This window comes from Rhineura floridana, chromosome 1 (assembly GCF_030035675.1).
Source record: "Rhineura floridana isolate rRhiFlo1 chromosome 1, rRhiFlo1.hap2, whole genome shotgun sequence".
In the NCBI taxonomy this organism is placed as follows: domain Eukaryota; kingdom Metazoa; phylum Chordata; class Lepidosauria; order Squamata; family Rhineuridae; genus Rhineura; species Rhineura floridana.
This window is the reverse complement of record NC_084480.1, coordinates 214,188,923-214,208,402: the sequence shown is the minus strand read 5'-3', so window position 1 is coordinate 214,208,402 and position 19,480 is coordinate 214,188,923. Positions and strand designations below refer to the sequence as shown.

The window sequence follows — 19,480 nt, the reverse complement described above, 5'->3', positions numbered from 1 at the left end:
CCATGTGAAATCTAAGCATATGCTTAACTCATTGAAGCCAGTAGTAATTATAAAGCATTTAGATTTGCCTGGATCAAGCCTTTTTCAGTAATCATTTGACTGAAATTTATTATGTATCTAAATAATTAAAAATAACATATTTGAAACTATATTCTAAAATACTGGGGTTTGAATCTCAGCCCCCCTCAAAAGAATACAATTCCATTATTAATTTCCAATCAGATTGGATTGTAGTACACAATGACTTCAGAACCACCATCTGCTTTGCATGTGTGCATCTACAGCAAACGTGTGACAACCTATTTTAGATAAAGGTAGAGAGAAAAGGGCACAACACTGATAACAGATTAAAAAAAACATTTCGCCTTTTCTGCTTCGTTCCAATCTTGGTCATAAAAATATGCATTTGAAAATGTTAACTCTAGGTTAGAATAGAATACAATAGGTTAATTTTTCCTCCAAAACTACAGGGGGAAAATTACACAAACCAAATTGTATTATTTATTTATTATTATTTAATTTGTATCCCACCCTTCCTCCCAGCAGGAGCCAAGGGCAGCAAACAAAGCGCTAAAAACACTTTAAAACATCATAAAAACAGATCTTAAAATACATTAAAACAAAACAGCATTAAAAACATTTAAAAAAACAAATTTAAAAAAGGGTTAAAAACATTATTAAAAAACATATTAAGCAATGCTAACATACGCAGACTGGGATTGTCTCAACCTAAAAGGCTTGTTGAAAGAGGAAAGTCTTCAAAAGGCGCCGAGAACAGCAGAGATGGCGCCTGCCTAATATTTAAGGGGAGGGAATTCCACAGGCTAGGTGCCACCACACTAAAGGTCCGTTTCCTATATTGTGCAGAATGAACCTCCTGATAAGATGGTATCTGCAGGATCCCCTCACCTGCACAGCATAGTGATCGGCTGGGTATATAAGGGGTAAGACAAATGAGCAGCCAGTGCAATTCTTTCAGCAGTGGGGTTACATGTTGGCGATACCCTGTCCCAGTGTGCAGTCTCGCCGCTGCATTTTGCACCAGCTGCAGCTTCCAGACCAACGTCAAGGGCAGCCCCACATAGAGCACATTACAGTAATCCAGCCTGGAGGTTACCAGTGCATGGACAACAGTGGTCAGGCTATCCCGGTCCAGAAACAGCTGCAGCTGTCTCACCAGCCGAAGCTGGTAAAAGGCACTCCTAGCCACTGAGGTCACCTGGGCCTCTAGCAACGAAGATGGATCCAGGAGTACCCCCAGACTACAGACCTGTTCTTTCAGAGTGAGTACGACCCCATCCAAAGCAGACAAATGACCAATTATCTGAACTCAGGAACCACCAACCCACAGCGCCTCCGTCTTGCTAAGATTCAGACTCAGTTTATTGGCCCTCATCCAGCCCACCACCGAGTCCAGGCAGTGGTCCAGGGCTTGCACAGCCTCTCCCAATTCAGATGTTACAGAGAAACAGAGCTGGGTATCACCAGCATACTGCTGACACCTCGCCCCAAAGATCCTGATGACTGCTCCCAAGGGCTTCATATAGATGTTAAACAGCATGGGGGACCAGATGGTACCCTGCGGCACCCCACAACACAGCTGCCAGGGGGCCAAAAGACAGTCACCCAATGCTATTCTCTGAGAGCGACCCTGGAGATAGGATCGGAACCACTCTAAAATAGTGCCTCCAATACCCAGCTCACCAAGTCGGCCCAGACGGATACCATGGTCAATGGTATCAAAAGCCGCTGAGAGATCAAGTAAGAATAACATGGTCATACTCCCCCTGTCCTTCTCCCGATAAATGTATCCTAAGAGTTTTGAACTCATAAAATAAAGATAAGGCTTTCAAAAATTTCAGTGAGTTGAGGGTAATGAAACAGGCTGGATGACAGCTAGAGCATAAGTGGTGAAAGATGTGCTGTGAGGCTGATCGGGCACGAGTAAAACATCATAACCGTGCCTACTGTGTGGCAACAGCGGTAAAAAAGGCCCACTTCTCTGCCTCCATCGCACCCTCAAGTAGCCATCCAGTGGAGCTTTTCCATATTGTCAGGGGTCTGTTGACATCAACTCCACGAAATGGAGTTTTAGACCCTTCGGAGGTCCACTATGAATTGTTTGCAAGGCACTTTGAGGGTAACGTTGTTTACCTCTGTAGCAGTCTGGATGCCCCATCCACATCTACAGTAGTTCCCAATGAGGTGTCTAGTGCAACGTCTGCTGCAACTTCTTGGGAACGGTTTCAGTTGATGCGGCCTGATGACATAGACACGGTGCTTGCAATGATGCGACCAGCAACGTGTCCTCTCAACCCTTGCCCTTCTTGGTTTGTTAAAGCTTGCTGAGGGGGTTTGACCAAGTGGATCTAGGGTGTGGTCAACGCATCATTGTGGGAGGAAGTGGTTCCAGCCGGCCTGAAAGAGGCAGTGATCTAACCGCACCTGAAAAATACCCACCCTGGACCCATTGGTTTGTGACAATTACTGACCGGTCACAAATACCCGGTTCTTAGGGAAGGTGATTGAGAGGACTGTGGCACAGCAACAGATGAAATAGATTATCTTGGATGAAACAGATTATCTTGACCCATTCCAGTCTGGATTCAGGCCTGGTTATGGGACTGAATTGGCCTTGGTCGCCCTGATGGATGACCTTTATAGGGAGAAGGACAGGGGGAGTGCGACCCTGTTACTCTTACTTGATCTCAGTGGCTTCTGATACCACTGACCATGGTATCCTTTTGGGCTGAAGTGGTGAGATGGGTATTTAAGGCACTGGTTTAGAGTGGTTCTCCAAGGTCATTTTCAGAGAATAGCATTGGGTGATTGTCTTTCAGCCCCCTGGCAGTTGTGCTGGGGGGTGCCGCAGGGTACCATCTGGTCCCCCATGCTGTTTAACATCTATATGAAGCCCTTGGGAGCAGTCATCAGGATCTTTGGGGCAAGGTGTCAGCAATACGCTGGTGATACCCAGCTCCATTTCTCTGTAACATCTGAATTGGGAGAGGCCATGCAAGCCCTGGACCACTGCCTGGACTCGGTGGTGGGCTGGGTGAGGGCCAATAAACTGAGTCTGAATCCTAGCAAGACAGAGGCACTGTGGGTTGGTGGTTCCCGAGTTCAGATAACTGGTCATTTGTCTGCTTTGGATGGGGTCATACTCCCTCTGAAAGAGCAGGTCCGTAGTCTGGGGGTGCTCCTGGGACCATCTTTGTCGCTAGGGGCCCAGGTGACCTCAGTGGCTAGAAGTGCCTTTTACCAGCTTCTGCTGATAGGACAACTGCACCCATTTCTGGACCGGGATAGCCTGACCACTGTTGTCCATGCATATATAACCTCCAGACTGCATTAATGTAATGCACTCTATGTGGGGCTGCCCTTGAGGTTGGTCCGGAAGCTGCAACTGGTGTAAAATGCAGCAGTGAAACCGCTCACTGGAGCAGGGTATCGCCAACATGTCACCCTGCTGCTGAAAGAACTGCAGAGGTTGCCCATTTGCTACTGGGCCAAGTTCAAGGTTCTAGTTTTGGTGTACAAACCCCTATACAGCTTGGGACCAGGATACCTGAAAGACCGTCTTATCCCTTACATACCCAGTTAATCACTGTGCTCTGCAGGTGAGGGCCTCCTGCAGATACCATCTTATCAGGAGGTCTGTTCTGCACAACATAGGAAATGAACCTTTAGTGTGGTTGCACCTACCCTGTGGAATTCCCTCCCCTTAAATATTAGGCAGGCGCCTCTGTTTTCGGTGCCTTTTGAAGACTTTGCTCTTTCAACAAGCCTTTTAAGTTGAGACCTCATCCCAGTCTGCATCTGTGTTGGAATTGTTTTTTAATATGTTTTTAAACTTAAAAAAATGTTTTTAAAGATAATTTGTTTTAATCTATTTTAAAGTCTGTTTTTATGATGTTTTAAAGTATTTTTAGTGCTTTCGTTTGCTGCCCCAGGCTCCTGCTGGGAGGAAGGGTGGGATATAAATTAAATAATAAATAAATAAATAAAAATTTCACGATTGTTAAGCCAGTCACGATTAGGAGCTAAATTCACAAAATACAGTATTTCAACATTATCAGTTCCTCACCTCCATGTAGAAGTACTTCCATTTTAAAAGTTTCCTAATTACTATCAAGTTACACTGAAATTAAATTGAAATTCATTCTCCTAATTTTTTCTGTTCAGTAAAATTTTTTCAATTTTGTTTTTATACTTCTTCAGGTCCTTATATATGCAATGTAACATGCATAACAAAACATTGCTGGTAAGGAAGACAAACACTGCTCTCAAATAAACAGCAGGGTAATATCTTCCCCCACAATTGCAAAAATCTCTTTGTTTAAAATATATATTCTATAAATCACTACGTTAATACTCATTCATATAACAATTCCATAAAAATAAGCTCAAAGGTGCTGCCCTGGGCTCCTACTGGGAGGGAGGGCAGTATATAAATCCAATAAATGAATAAAGTTGCATTGTGGGGTATGAAATTTGCCAAAGAAAGCAAAAATTGCTACAAAGTTGCTGGTCAACTCAATTACACTGACCACCCCAGCACTCTCTTCACTTAAAAAAAAAAATTGCCATCACTGCCAAAGTCAGTAGGATCTTGATGGGCCAGTATCAGTCCCCCAAGCTAGTGGTGAGCCACCCCTCCAGTAGAGCCTGTGAACACAAGTTACCTGCATAAGTATGTAACTGCATGCAGGAGTAAATCATGACTCTAGAATTTGAGCTTATGGAAATCCAATCAAAAAGTGCTTACTATATCCATGTTCAAGAACCACAGGCCCTTTATGTGCTCTGTGGAAAAGAACTTACCCAAAGATGGTTGGCACTGACAGCATCGATCACCTAATGATTTGAGGAGAAAAGTGTGTTTCTGGATCAGTCACCCTTAAACAGGTAATCAGCATTGCTGTAGCTGTCAGTGCCAACCATCTATTCATCAGATACATATGCAGTTCCAATCCAACAAAGGGTACTGCATGCAATTCTTGGGGTAGTATCCAAGTAAATTCTATTCACATCATACTGACATTTTTAATTTCATTGGGTTTACTCTGAGTAGAACTAATATTGGATACAATCTTTATTGTTTAAACATTGTAAAAAATTATTTCAGTTGTGCTCTGTGCACTTTTCACCTTGCTAGATCAGGATGGCTATATCAGAGCTTTGCTAATTTTGCAACCAACACTGTATAAGCCAATGCTATATTCTTGTCAGGTTTATGTGCAAGAACAAACAAAAACATACATGACTGTGCCTACATTAGCAATTCTTATTCTAACCACCATCTCCTTAGAAAAGCCACCTTTACCACTGATGGATTTGCCCACAATATTAAACTATCCCTGCAAAATGTTATCTTAATGTATACAATATTGGTCTAAGATACAGGAAATGGAAATACTAAATGTTGTATACATTTCCAGCAATACACTATAGGCTTTCATGAGTCACTTAGGCTTGATTAATATTATGAAGAATAATTTTGTCTATTAAATATGAGTATTTTCTACAGCAGTCATCATATCAAATAAAAACATTGCTATGACAATTCTACAAATACATTGTGCTTCAAGCAGCAGCAGCCTTTAAAATCCTAGCTGATGCTGTCAAGTGATTGGGGAGTTGACAGGGGATGTGCAAGAATTCACACTGAGCTTTTGTAGAAGCCTACAGGAATCTGTACCAGTGTGAACCAATTACATTGCCATCATGTGCAGTTTGCTATAGGCACATGCAGCATTCTACCTGCACTGTGCAAATCAGGACTCCCTCTACCCAGCAGTAGTGCACAGTGGTGGTGACTAGTAAGTAAAATGTACATCATACACACACTGCTACTGGCTCCAAATAAACATTAGTGCTATTACAACACAAGTTATGCCACTTGTTGATCTATTATTCATTATGTAATTTTCCTTCAAAAAAAACAAAGGTTATACATGTACAAGTATTACAGTGTTTTGTCTGGCATTAATCATTCAGAAAGAGTAATATTTCTAAGTGACATGATTTAAACAGACTCCTCCATTCCAGCAAGATACTGTGAACTGTAAAGTGCATGTCTTTACATGCAGATGGTTGATGAAATAATTCTCCTTTAACGTGTAACACCCCAGCTCAAAGCCACAATAAAATGTAAATTGTGCATTGTGTAATTCACTAAGGCATTCTGCATACGTTAAAAAGCTCTTCCAAGGATATCTTTATCAGATTTTCATAAGAATACTATAGTAATGTAATTTTATAGATTTGTGCAAATTCTTTACACTTCAACACTTTGAATTACTATTTAACACATTATTCTAAATTTTTTGGTATTTTGTTTATCTTAGTTAAACCATATTAAAGCAGAAGTAGAAGAGAAGTATTTCTGTCACCAGTTGCTTACTTGGTAAGACTATAAACCAAAAACTTAAAATTGGAGTCTTATATGCAAAGTTCTTAGGAAACAAAAACAAAAACAGGAAGTTGGAATAGTTCTGAGACTTTGAGTGCTAAAATATTTATACAACTATTAAAAAAAAAAGTAGCCAATAAAATGCAAACAGGATTTCTGTTCTTTATGCTTCACTTTACACAGCTCAAATACTTCAACTTTTTTCATTCATACTTTACTATTTGTGGCTGATCAGGTTTCTGGCCTACGTTTAGGGTCACCACCACTACAGAGGGTGTTTTTATGGCTCACCCTCTAGGAGATGAACTAACAAAACAATTTAAAATGTGGACATATAAATCAGTTAAGTATATATATTTTAGATGAAATCTCCTTTTCCCCTCTCAGAACAAATGACACTACTACCTACGGCTGAAATCAACAGCAACAACAGAATCATAATGGCTGGACTTTGTTTTGGAAATAATTAGAATTTGGGGGAAAATATAAAAAATGTGAGATGTTGCTGATGAGTGCAACTCCCAGGAATGAGTAGTAAAAATTATTTCACACACAAAAATCACATTATCCCTTGTCAATAAAACGTTATAAGGTTTTTCCAAGCCTCACAATACATTTTTCTGCAAGATACCATACATGAACAGAAGAGAAAGACAATTTTCAGTTCTCACCTTATTTGCACAGCACCTTTCAAATATGAAGATTAAAACTGTCGTGGTGGTGATCTTAGAGGTCAAGAAGAAATTCAGTGCTTAGACTGCTTGTTTAAGTTGCTGTGACTCTTGCTCCAAAAACTGAAGGGGGGAAAAACAAACAAAACCTGTTAATTTGCCACTCATTTATAAAGTGCTAGAACACTCCCACCAAAATCCAAAGCCTGTTTTTAACAGTGGAGAATAATGTAACTGATGAAACCGGCTGTAGTCCAGAAAAATGTAAGCCGCTATAAATATATTAGTCTTAAAATGCCACAAGACTCTGCTATGTTTGTTGCAAGAGACTAGCACAGCTACCCCTCTCGAAACTGAACTGACAGCATATTTTTATTATTATTTTAAAAATGGGCCTGGACAGATGTTACTTCAAAGAGGAATCCAAAAGTATTTTTGGAAAACCAGCTCTCTGTCTCTTGGAAAGGATACTTGATTTAGTAAAATTGTATTCGCAACCAACCTTGGATAGCAAATACCTAAAGTTTTCTAGCAAAGAGCTGCAGAAAATTGCTTGAAAGCCAGATTCTACCATAACTTTGTAATTGTGAAATCCTAAGCAAAATGAAAATAAAAATGTATCATAAGCAGAACTCTAGAATCATTTTTCATTTTCCAACTTTTACATCAATTAATGTTTTTAGAGGTATGAGAGATTTTTTTTGCACATTTTATTTTAGCCTGATTTTAATGAACTTTTAATGTAGCTCTCTCTTTCTGACCATAAAGCCCTGATAGTATGGTACAGAGTAACCTGCAAGACAGAATGCAATGCAGTGGGAAAGCAGGCAACATGTCAGTTGTACTTACTGAAAGAACTGCAGTAAAGTACTAAAAAAATTATATATGAGCATTCAAGATGTTTTCATAATTTTGAGAATGTAGCATATGAAAGCCCCTATCTGATGAATTACTGTACCAGCAAATAAGCATTTTGGACATACAACATTGCCCGATTTGTCAACACAATGTCAAGAGTTGTGTTGGCATGACATAACAGCAGCCAATGTTGCCAGATGCCACATAGCAATGCTATTCAAACCTGCTAGGAGAGGGCAAAATTAGGCTGAAGGAGCACAGCAGATGCAAATACAAGGACAATTCACCTACACATTCTCTTAAAGGATTTTGGCCATCACAGAGTTAGCTACATTGACATACTTCTACCTGCTGAGTATATGTTAGCGACCAATCATGGGATTGCCGATAGCAAGCAGTCTAAGAGGACTTGTACCAGTTGCAGGATGCCACTGCAGTTACAGCACAATACCAGCTATGCTAAAGGACTAGGATAGCATATCTCATCTTACAGAATAATGAATGCAGAAGCCTCCCCATTACAACAAAGAAAAGTGTCAGAAAATAAGTGTCACTGTAGTAGCATATGATTTGTATACATATCTCTTAAATTACCCCATATATATATTAGGATTTTTAAAAAAACATATCCCCACCTTATCTCAAAATATAATTAGCACACCCAATAACAGAGCAAATATTAAATAATAAAATACCATAATATATTAAAATGTTTACTTCTCTGTTGGGATGCACTATATGCCAAGCTTTCAACTGAAACCCTCTAGCTTAAACAATAAAACAGGAATATGTGTTTTGCAAGAGGAGCAGAAATGCCATCTGAAGAAGTTTATAATCTTTCTCCATATCTATAGCTTAACATTGAACCCTGACACATTACATTTACTTATTTTTCCCAACAACCTTTATTTAAGATAACATACAGTACAAATTAAGAAAGAAAAGAAAAAATTTAGCTATAACAAATATAAAAATAACAATCATATTTACTTATTTTTAATTTATATTCCCCATGATCTCAGGTAGGGTTACAGGAAATCAACATAAAACAATACAAAACAATTATACAATCCCTTGTTTAAAATTAAATATGCAAGTCACTTTGTCTGCTACATTCTAAAATATAAGCTACTACTCTTCCTCAAAGGCCTGATAAAAGAGAAAAATCCGCCTGATCTAAGGGGGGGGCAGAGTTCCTCAGTGAGGATGCCATCACCACTATTCCGTTCTGACCAACTGGATTTCAGCTGGTAATGGCAGATCTCAGCTCACAGGCAGGACAGTATATGGACAGGTGCTCTTTCAGGTAACACCCAATATCCACAGAATAAATTCTCAAAAAAGTAAACAAGTATGTTACATTGTTCCTTTTTCCTGCCACACTATTTTAAAAGACACACACCACCCATGTTACTCTTGATAGCATAAGCCTGAAAGAAATAAAGAAAAGCAGCTAAACGTTTCCTTATTGAAAGTGTGTGCCTATAAACTCATACATACCTCCACCTCTTACACCAGAGATGGGAAATCTACAGCCCTCCAATCTTCATCAGCCCCAGCCAGTATGGCCAGAGGTCAGGAATGATGGGATTTGAGGTCCAGTAACATTCTGGAGGGCCACAAATTTTCCACTCCTGACTTATACCCCTTAAACATTAACGTCTCTGCTTAATTTGGATGAATGCATAGGGATCAATCTACCAGGATGTTTGCCTATGCAAGTTCCATCTAAATAAAGCTTGTGCAAAAGAACTTTCCTAGTGGATTGTGCCCACATTTGATGATTTTCTTGGTAGAATTATATTGGAAAAAAATCATTGGATCATTAAATCACCACCACCTGCAAAAGGAAAAAAAAGTTAAATTCATCCTCTCCCCCCCACCCCATATTAATTTAGATTGATACTCACATGATAAAAATCACAGAATTGTCCCATGGACAAGTCTGTATGCAGAACACTGCAGTTTGATACACACGAGTTAAAAATATATAGTTCTCATCTTAAACAAGACAAAATATGAATTTGCAGTGAAATATTTCCATGTCATATTCCAGACATATCAATTGAATGTTGACACTGTGTATAGATAGGCAGAAGTGGCCACGAAGCTGTACCAAGTAACTGGAAAAGATTTGGAGGAGGAGGAGCTGTTTTACAGTAAGTGTAAATATCACAGTAAATCTCACTTTGGGGATAATAAAGTACTTTCCAGCTAATCTCTAACTGCCATAGTTTGGTGATGGAGTTTCTATACAATTTACATTTGTCCCCAATAAAACGCTCAGCTTACAGCACAATCCTATACATGTCTGCTCAGATGAATGCCTTAGTCATTGAGTTCAATGAGGCTTACTCCCAGGTAAGTGGGTACAGGATTGAAGTCTGTCCATTATTTAAACTAAATGCAAGAATTGTACCTAAACAGTTAATCATTCAACAGCTCATAGGGTCAACTAACAACTCAAGGTTTTGTTCAGGATGTCTCACAGAAACAGTCTCTTACCAAATTATGCTTGAAAATCTGTACATATTTCAGACAAATTCACTATTATGGTAGGAAAGGAAAAGTGAGGTCGGTTCTTGCTCCCACAGACACCAAACCAAGAATTGCCTCTGGCTGTCAGCAAGCAAAGAACAAGACCACATCTCTTATAGCTTATTCTTCTGTAAAATACTACAATTGATATGATCAAAAAAATAAGCTGGGAAGCAGCTTTATAATCCTTTAAAATAAAAGCCCTTTTGCTAAGTGTTTGTATAATAAATTCCAGGGGGGAAACATGCAATTGGTTTTCCAGACATCTCAATCACACATCTAAAGCATTCCTGGAAGCACATAAAGCTTCACATTATAAACAAAGCAATATACAACAAGATGTACCAAGACAGATACAATACAGAGACTCATAATATTCTATACTATTAATTCTAATGTCTGCATTCTGTTTTGAGTCAAGTGGCTTGGACACACTGACCCAAAACAAAAATTGAAGTGAATGTGATGCAGACTAGAAACTATATACAACCTTCCATAATAGTGATGCCCAGGCTGGCTCACAGCATGCAAGGTTTGGGCCTTTTCAGTGTGAGAAACTGCTCCCAAAGCCAATCAGATGAGGCTTGGCAAGACAGAGTGAAACCTGCCAGGTCAGTTGCACTCCATCAGGAACTATGAACATACAGTGCATGATCTAAAATACTAAAAAAATGGTATCACATTATAAACTGCTCCTGCTGGGAGGAAGGGTGGGATATAAATCTAATAATAATAATAAAAATAATAAAAAAACATTTCCAGTCTCAATACTATTAACGATTTAGGTTATTTGTTGTTGTTGTTTTCATTTTAGCTCTGAACAATTTGTTTAACAACATGGTAATTTAACTTTCAATCTTTATTATCAATCAAAATTCAGCTTTTGAATCTGGCAAAATATGTCTGTTAAATATATGCCAGAAATGGCAATGTGAAAATATAAACCATTTTTAATATTAAATTCTTTTAATTTACATTTATAAAGCATTTAGAAAGTCTTTGCTGTTCCCTCCATTTAATATTATGATCAAAACAGTGAAACTGGGTAAGATATAGAACTACTGACCAATTACCTGAGAACTGAGAAAATAATTTGAATTTCAAGTTGGTTTTATATTCTCTATAAACTTTTTTCAAGACAGCAAATGGAAATATCCCATAAAACAAGCTCTCATTCATGCCACAGTGCATTTAACACTTAATCATTTAAGTTCTACCATTCTGAGTTGCAAATTTACAAACATTATCTTTAACACTTTTCAAGGTTTACATGTAATTCTTACCTTAAAATGGTTTAACACCCAACAGAAAGCACCAGACTGCAATAGAAATTTTCCAATACAAACTCTGAAGAAGTTTTAAGAAGCCACAGATATTCGCTGGCTCACTAACACCACACACCCATACTATCTGTATGCAAATTTCACTGTCTATCTAAGCAAAATCTATTTGTGGGGAAATCTACTGATGCTGTATGATTCAGAATTTACTTAAAGTTTTCACTCATTAGAAACCAAATACAAGAAGCATATTATCAAAAGCAATAACTACTTTCAAGCCTGTGCACTATTGTCAAATGTGGTGCAAATTTCAGAAATTGGTTTGTACAAGTCAATCAGATAACAGCATGGCCAGCAGACTCATTCCAAGAAGCAACAAGCTCATACTTCTGTAAGTTCTTTGTTTTTTAGGATTGAAACCCTTAAATTCCTAAAGTAATGGGATGCTTTGAACAGCTTAGACAGAGTTGTAATGCAAAGATACTTAACTTTTTATAAGTGTATCACACCACAATGTATCTCTCAGCCCAAGGTCCAGATTCCTTTAGGCCCTAAAGGATCTCATTTAAACCCTAAGTAAATCTCTTCATGAGAAGAGGGGGGAAAGAAGAAAAACTTGAAAACACAATTTATTAGCATTTAAAAATTAAGTGTCAAATTTTTTAAAATCCTATTTTTATTGTTTTCAAATCTCATACTATTGAAGAGCTGTTGTCATATTTTGAGTTGTATTACAATTCTGCTATCATCCCAAATAATCTTGAGTGGCCAGATGAATATAAGATGTAAGAAGCAAGGAGGGGCTCCCTACACCTCTAAAGAGGCCACTAATGGCTTTTTCCTTTGAAAATACCAAACGTCATAAACATACAGCACAAGCACGGCTGGAGTTAAAAAGAAGCTTCTCCAAGTTTTAAAAGATAATATGGAATGCTATCTGCTGTTAACAAGCCCTTTAGTAAAATATTACAGCTGCACAGAGAGCCAGCTGACCCATACACCTCCCAAAGCTGATGGGGGGCATATCGCCACCATCCAGAATTTTAGCAGTCTCTAGGGGAAAAAAACTAAAAAAATTAACTGGGAGCAACAAGACAATTTCTCTCTGGCATTATGTCCACCTCTAAAGCAGTGTTGACCAAAACTTCAAATAATTACTAATAATCTAGAGAAAATAATCATCTAGAGAAACTTCAGACTGACAATACAAACTACTTCTGATATCAAGAAGTGCTGGTATGTGCAACAACTGACACCATCCATTTCAAATTACATGCAAATTATGTTAATCACATGCAAAAAAGCTGCTGCACACAATACACACAGCTTAACAAGTTGCCCATCCCTGCAGTAAAGTCACCATTTGAGATATCCCAGTCACAAGAAAAACGCACCTGAATGGAGGATGAATACTGTCTGTTACCATGGCAGCCTGATCTAATTACATGAGTGATCAGGCTCGAGTGAGTGCACCGAAAACCTACACCACTGACATGTCTCTACATGATCACACATACACACACACAGAGAGCAAGCTGTGAAAAATCTATTAGTATTTTGTCCTGCTGTACACAAGTGATGAGATTAAAGCTGTCTGTTCCACAGAACTGTGACCTGTAAAATTATGTTGTTGGTTTTTTAAAAAAGGAGAGTTAACTACGATAATCTGGTATGAAAACATATCTTTTTAGTGTCTCAAAATAACTCTAGCAATCGTCTCTCTCCCTCTTTCAATTATCTCTTCCTCATTCATAACCTCTGTTCCTGAGAGCAACAAAACTAGGCTGTCCTCACCAGCCAGACAAACAAACCTACATACACAGTTGCAATCTGAATTTGCTGCTAAGGGTTTCATCAGAAACTGAAAACTACTGCTGCAAATGTCAGCAAAGTAATTGGCTATATTCAAACACATGTAACTAACCAATAACTACATAAAATATATAAAAGGAGTCACTAAATATTTAATCGCCTTATCCATATGTTCACAGATGAAAGGGTCCATAAGAGATGCATCTGCACAACTGTGTGTGTGAGCGCATGTATAAACAGATAATTGTGCAAAGCAGTATTATGCATATGTCAAGTTGTGGGCTTCTTTTCTCCTCTAGTTGTATGAGGGGTTCAGGATCAAAGAGCAGAAATATTATTTTGGTGGAGTCCCTATTGCATACCATACGGTAAACAAAATAAAAATAGCTTGTTCTTGTTATCCACATAGTGTGGCATTATATAACAAGCTTCGAATTTGCTCTTTTCTATCATTGCTTTCTGATCATTTTGCCTGCTCTTTTTACAAAACCCCGAACACCTCCAATACTGCCTTTTTAACGTTTTATTGTTATCATTACTATAATATTTCAGTAGCAGGCAGTCAACATTCAAGAAAATGCCTGAACTGCTTCTCATATTCTTAAGATATACAACTATCTTATTCATACAGATTCAAGCTTCGGAAAACTAAAATAAGCTTAACTTTAAAAAATATTTTTGAACGTGACTAAGTAAACAGGAGAGCAGTGGAGGCATGTAACAAATTAAAAACTGTCAGGGTCAGAAACCTCTTCCCCCCCACACACACACACAAATTTAAAGGGAGGGAGGGAACCCTGTAATATGCAGAGATAAGACCATCAGTTCCTGAACACAAGAAGAATCTTGGCAATCCCTTGGAGAAACTAGACCGTGCATATTTTCTTGCCTGGAGGAAGGAGGCTTGCAGAATGGTGTCAAGGTGAAGAGAAGGGGGAGCGCAGGCCTCCCCTTCAAACAGACCCCTACCTCCTCTCCTGGTGCCCAGCAATGGCCTTCACTCTCTCACTGACTCCTTGCTGAAGTGCCCGGAGGAGCCTCCAGCCGACCTGGGCCCTGAACGTAGGAGCATAGTGGAAGAGGAGCTGCTGCTGCTGCTGGTGCCGGGCACATCCCAATCCCAGCGCCGCCGCCGCCTCCTCCTCCTCCTCCTCCGCCACCACCTCCTCGCTTCATTCACCCCTCCGGCAACCACCCAGCCCCGTACTACACAGTGCAGCGAGGAACGGCCCTCCCTACTATGAAGCCGGGGAGGGGGGAGGGGGGGAGCGCGCTGCTCCGCTCGCCCACAGCAGCTGAGCCGGCCTTCAGGAGCAGGAGCAGCAGCAAGAGGACGTAGCTCCAGCCAGACGGCGGCGACGGCTGCAGCCCAACCGGCGGAGGGCGTTGCTTTGGGACACACAAAACACGGGCCCTGTATGAACTCTACACACTCGCCCTCGTCCGGGTTCTTTCGCCAATGTCGCTCAGAACGCAGCGACGCAATATAACAGAGCCAAAGGCAGGCGGCCACAGCCACCCAGCTTTCCTGCCTTCCTAACACCGATGTACGCAGGCATCCGCTGTAGTCTGAGAGGAATCAGAGCGAGCAAGAAAACAAGCCAAATACCGGGGGGAGGGAGGTTGGGAAAATGACAACCTCCAGTTCTTTACTTTATGTTTCTTTGCTTACATAGGGAGGACATTTCTCGCATACACCGCGCGCAAAGAATTCATTCCAACGACACCCCCCCATCTCACTCACACACAATCGTTTCCTGGCCTGGCTTCCCCTTCCTCCTACACCTCCAGCCTCTTTAGCCCGGGATGGGGGGGGGAGAGCGAGAAATGCGATGACTGGATTCGAGTAAGGGAGACTTCAGCCCCTTGAGATGACAGTACATCGCTGTACCCTTCCCCGTTTTCAACAGCCAGCCCTGGAAGTGTGCGTATGTTTTCCCCCAGTTGGAAATCGTTGGAGGTTTTCAATCGAGGTTGGACCCGGTGGGAGTTGAGACGGAGAAGCGAAAGCAGAGGATTTTTTTTAACACTTACTGTAAAGTGTCAGTGGACGGGCGGGTGAAGGGTAGGGGGCGGACAAAAAAAAGACTCACAGTGTCTTGCCAGCTGATCGCAAGGGCTTGGGCTTTTTTATAACAAAAAAAATGTTTTATTTCTCTTCTCCCTCGCTGTGACACGGATGTCTCCTCACCAACTGTAGCAGAAATGATGTCTGCGGTGTAGAAGCTCGCTCCTCTCTTCTCCAGCATGTAAATGTGTAATAGAAGCCAAATATGGAGCAGTTGGCTGCCTCTGCATCAGCTCAAGGATCCTACTTCATGCAAAGGGTGGGAGGGAAGGGAGGGGAGGAGGAGAAGGAGGCAACACTTTGTCAGGCGGCCAAGAGAGCCACACAGATTATTGCATACGCACAACAGAGCCTGGCCAAACCAGCCTTAACCCTTTCCAGGGTTTCTTCTCAGCTTCCAGGAAGGGATTTGGATTTTTGTTTTTACTGAAATGTATGTTTTGAGACTATGTCCATCACCCCATATTATACTGGACAGATAATTATTGTGCCACTCTACATTCTCCTGCCCTGGGATCCCAAAGCCCCTTAGTACCACGAGAAGATGTGAGGAAACACATTCATTAATGGGCTTTTCAGATAATTAAAAAAATACATTTTTTGTTATTAGTCTTGCAGCCTGGTCCTATGCATATTTACTTAGAACTCGGGCCTTACCTCTATTTATTTATTTATTTATTACATTTATACCCTGCCTTTCTTTTCATGATAGAAAGCCAAGGTAGCTTACATATGGTTCCCATGCAGTCTCCCATCCAGGCACTGACCAGACTTGACCCTGTTAGCTTCAGCAGGGAGCAGGCCTTATGTGCCTTTAGACCATAGCCTGAGACCTAGGGCTTCTAGGGAAGTTTGCCTAAGCCCACTCTATACTAGATCTGAGTGGTTTACTGAAGGAGACCTCACTCTCTAAAGATTTAAAAAGAAAAAGCAGGACACATTTTAAACATTCACAAAATAGCACAGGCATGGAGGGAGGGATTTTGTCACACATCATTAGTAATATCAGAGGCACCCAATAGGTGCCCACACCATGTACACAAACAAATTCAACAATGCACTAGAGAGAGAGAGAGAGATTGAAGCATATTGTCCCAAAATATATTGAGTTGATGTGTTTAGGAGACAGTTGCCCCTTAAGTTTTTTTATACTGCTGAAAGGGAAAAAATATACAGCTTTGGCATTCTATTGCATTGGTAACTGTCATTTAAAATTAGGCCTTAGCCAAGAGAGAGCCAGAGATGGGAATCAACCCTCTGTGATGAACTGAGGGAATAACTGTTAATTAGCATTTTTCTTCCTCATAAAGGGGTTCACTCTGTTATAAACTTGTACTCTAACAGAGTACACTACTCTAGTACACTTGTACTCAAATAGAATACAGTAGAGCCCCGCTTTTCGGCGTTCCACTAATACAGCGGTTTTTTGTTTTTGTTTTTTGGGCGTCGGGCACCATTTTATTGACGGAGTTCTGCTTTTAGGCAGGTTTCGCTTTTCGGCAGGAGTCTGGAATGTAACCCGCCGTATGAATGGGGCCCTACTGTACACCACTAAAAGGGGGAGGGAACAGATTTGAGCCATTGTTATAATTAGAAAAAGTGGCCAGCTTGATGTACAGTCTGATACAATAACTCTCAGGGAGACATTTTAGAGAAAGTATATGGTACAGACCACCAAATTTGTATAATGTAGCAAAAGTTGCTTTTAGTCCTCAGTTTTTTAAACTTCTGTTCCCCCGGACAGCTAGTTGCATGACCCTAAGCTTACAAGCTCTTCTGTTCCTTTAGAGAGCTCAACCTTTAGTGCCTATGCAATACCTTGAGTCCTCACATATTGGGTGCTTTTAGATGAGAGTTTATTCTGGAATCAGTGTTGCCCATGCATGCAAGTTTTCTACAGTGTCTGCACAAGATCATCGGCATCAAAGTATCACACCATATAGTTTCCCCATTTAATCCAGATTTCCCCTTACTGGATAAAAAAACTTGTTATACATCGACAGTATAACAGTATATCCACACCAGGAGTTGGTGTAGAAGCTCTTTAGTGCATTTTTTGGGTGAGTGGGTGGTTTGTCATGTTATGTTCGCTGTCACCACACCCCTACTTCTGTTTGCTCTTCATCTGAGCACAATCTACCCATTTTGTTCCTGGCAGACTAAATGATGCAAGCATGTATATTTTCACCAACTGCTGCAAGCTAGAAGCACATCCAAATTGTGGCACATCTATCAGCCTCTTTCTTATTTATAATATAGAAGCCTTGCACCAGAGAGGGCTTCTGAGCAGGCATTAAGATATATTGCCCCCACCCGGAGTCCTGGGAAGGAAGTCCCTCGGCCACCTGTTTGCCACACGAAGAAAGAGGTATAAACTTGCAGCACCAATGGCTTGGATCCTAAGTTAGCTTAAAGAAGTTCATGGGAAAAAACTTGTGTCGCTTGCTCCTCCTGCAGCCACCTAGGCCCCCAAAAAGCCTCTCTCGAGGGTCAGAGGGCCCAGCTGAGATACTGAAGACAGCAACAAGTTGGACAAAGTGGGAGGCAATCAAGACATTGTGATGATGACTGCCAGTACTGGAGTGAGTCAGGAGCTGCAGAGCGAGTGGAAAAATGAGTGGGGTCACCACCATAAGCATGGTAGGATCTTAAGCACTGGCAACAGTAATTGGTGCTGCATCAGTCAGGTGCACTAATGCAGCAGTCAGAGGATGAAGCTGATGCACTTGCTGGTCCAAGCTCCTGAGGAAGTATAAACCACCAAGTTCATACCACAAGGCCACAGTAGTTCATTCTTCATGATGTGGAGTACAGTATGATAATCGGTCTTGAGAATTCCTAGAATCCCAATGAGAAGATGCCAATTTAGAATACCAATAATGAGGCAGCTCCTTGCCAACCAGATTGCAGAGATAGCCAGGGTCCAGCAGGTACTTGCGGCTAAAGCAATAGCAATCCTGGGCTGACGACCTGGAACTGGGGAAGACCTCCATAGGAAGTCAGTATAGAAAGCTGCCTTATTCAGAGTCAAACCATTGGGGCATCAGCACTGGCTACTCTGGCAACAGCTCGCCCAGGTTTTTCCAGTCTTTTCCAGCCCCACCTGGAGATATCAAGAATTGAGCCTGGGAGCTTCTGCATACAAAGCAGATGCTCTGCCACTGAACTATGGCCCTTCCCCATGATCGTGGGAAGGTGCAAGAGTCCCCTGGAGAGTGACTAAGTCACAGCTTAGGGAACAAGAGTCTCGCCACTGAGGTGAGAGATCACTTATTTGGGAGGGATCTGATCTGAAGGACCCTCAGATGTAGATCCAGTGGCCTGGATTTCTCTGGACTCCATCGCAGAATCCTGTTGTATCTTCTTAAAGACGGCTTGCAGGCAGACTGCTACCTGAACAGCAGCAGCAAACTAGGTGAAAGCACCCCCTGCACCACAGGCACCCTGTTGACACTGACAAAGTGCCAGTCAGCACAGAAAATCACACACACAGTCAAAGCAGATTGAAGAGAGGAAGAGAAAGAAATGAAATGATAAAGGAATAAAAGCCTACCTTTTTGCTTTCCTCTGAAGGAGCATAGAACCTAAATGTGGGATTGAACAGGGGCCAAAAAGAAGGATATGCCTTCCATTAATTTATCATAAAATGATAGGAAACTATTCCAAACCCATTTACCTGTTAGAAAGCCGCACTGAATTTTATGAGATTTAATTCTGAGTAGATATGTATAGGATTGCAGGGTTAGGACCCAAGCCAAAATATTATCTTTATGGTCCAAATAAATCAATTGATTGTCCTGCATATTTCAGAAGTCACTTGTTGCCCTGAACCAAGGAG

The 19,480-nt window shown here is 40.8% G+C and overlaps 1 protein-coding gene across 14 annotated transcripts in view; it reads right to left on the bottom strand.

Annotated features, from left to right (window-relative positions):
• Positions 1-15,904, bottom strand: part of ATXN1 (ataxin 1) — a 356,147-nt gene extending 340,243 nt beyond the window's left edge. For 9 of the 14 annotated variants that reach the window (XM_061592471.1, XM_061592570.1, XM_061592504.1 and 6 more), the window contains exons 1-2: positions 15,668-15,904; positions 7,087-7,209 (exon numbers count right to left, since the gene is read on the bottom strand). The gene's annotated coding sequence lies outside the window, so the exon portion shown is untranslated. Of the gene's footprint in view, positions 1-7,086; positions 7,210-11,765; positions 11,828-14,543; positions 14,715-15,318; positions 15,455-15,608 lie in introns of those variants that run through there. The other 5 variants (XM_061592513.1, XM_061592541.1, XM_061592550.1 and 2 more) reach the window with 5 other exon arrangements.
• Between the last annotated feature and the right edge of the window lie 3,576 nt (positions 15,905-19,480).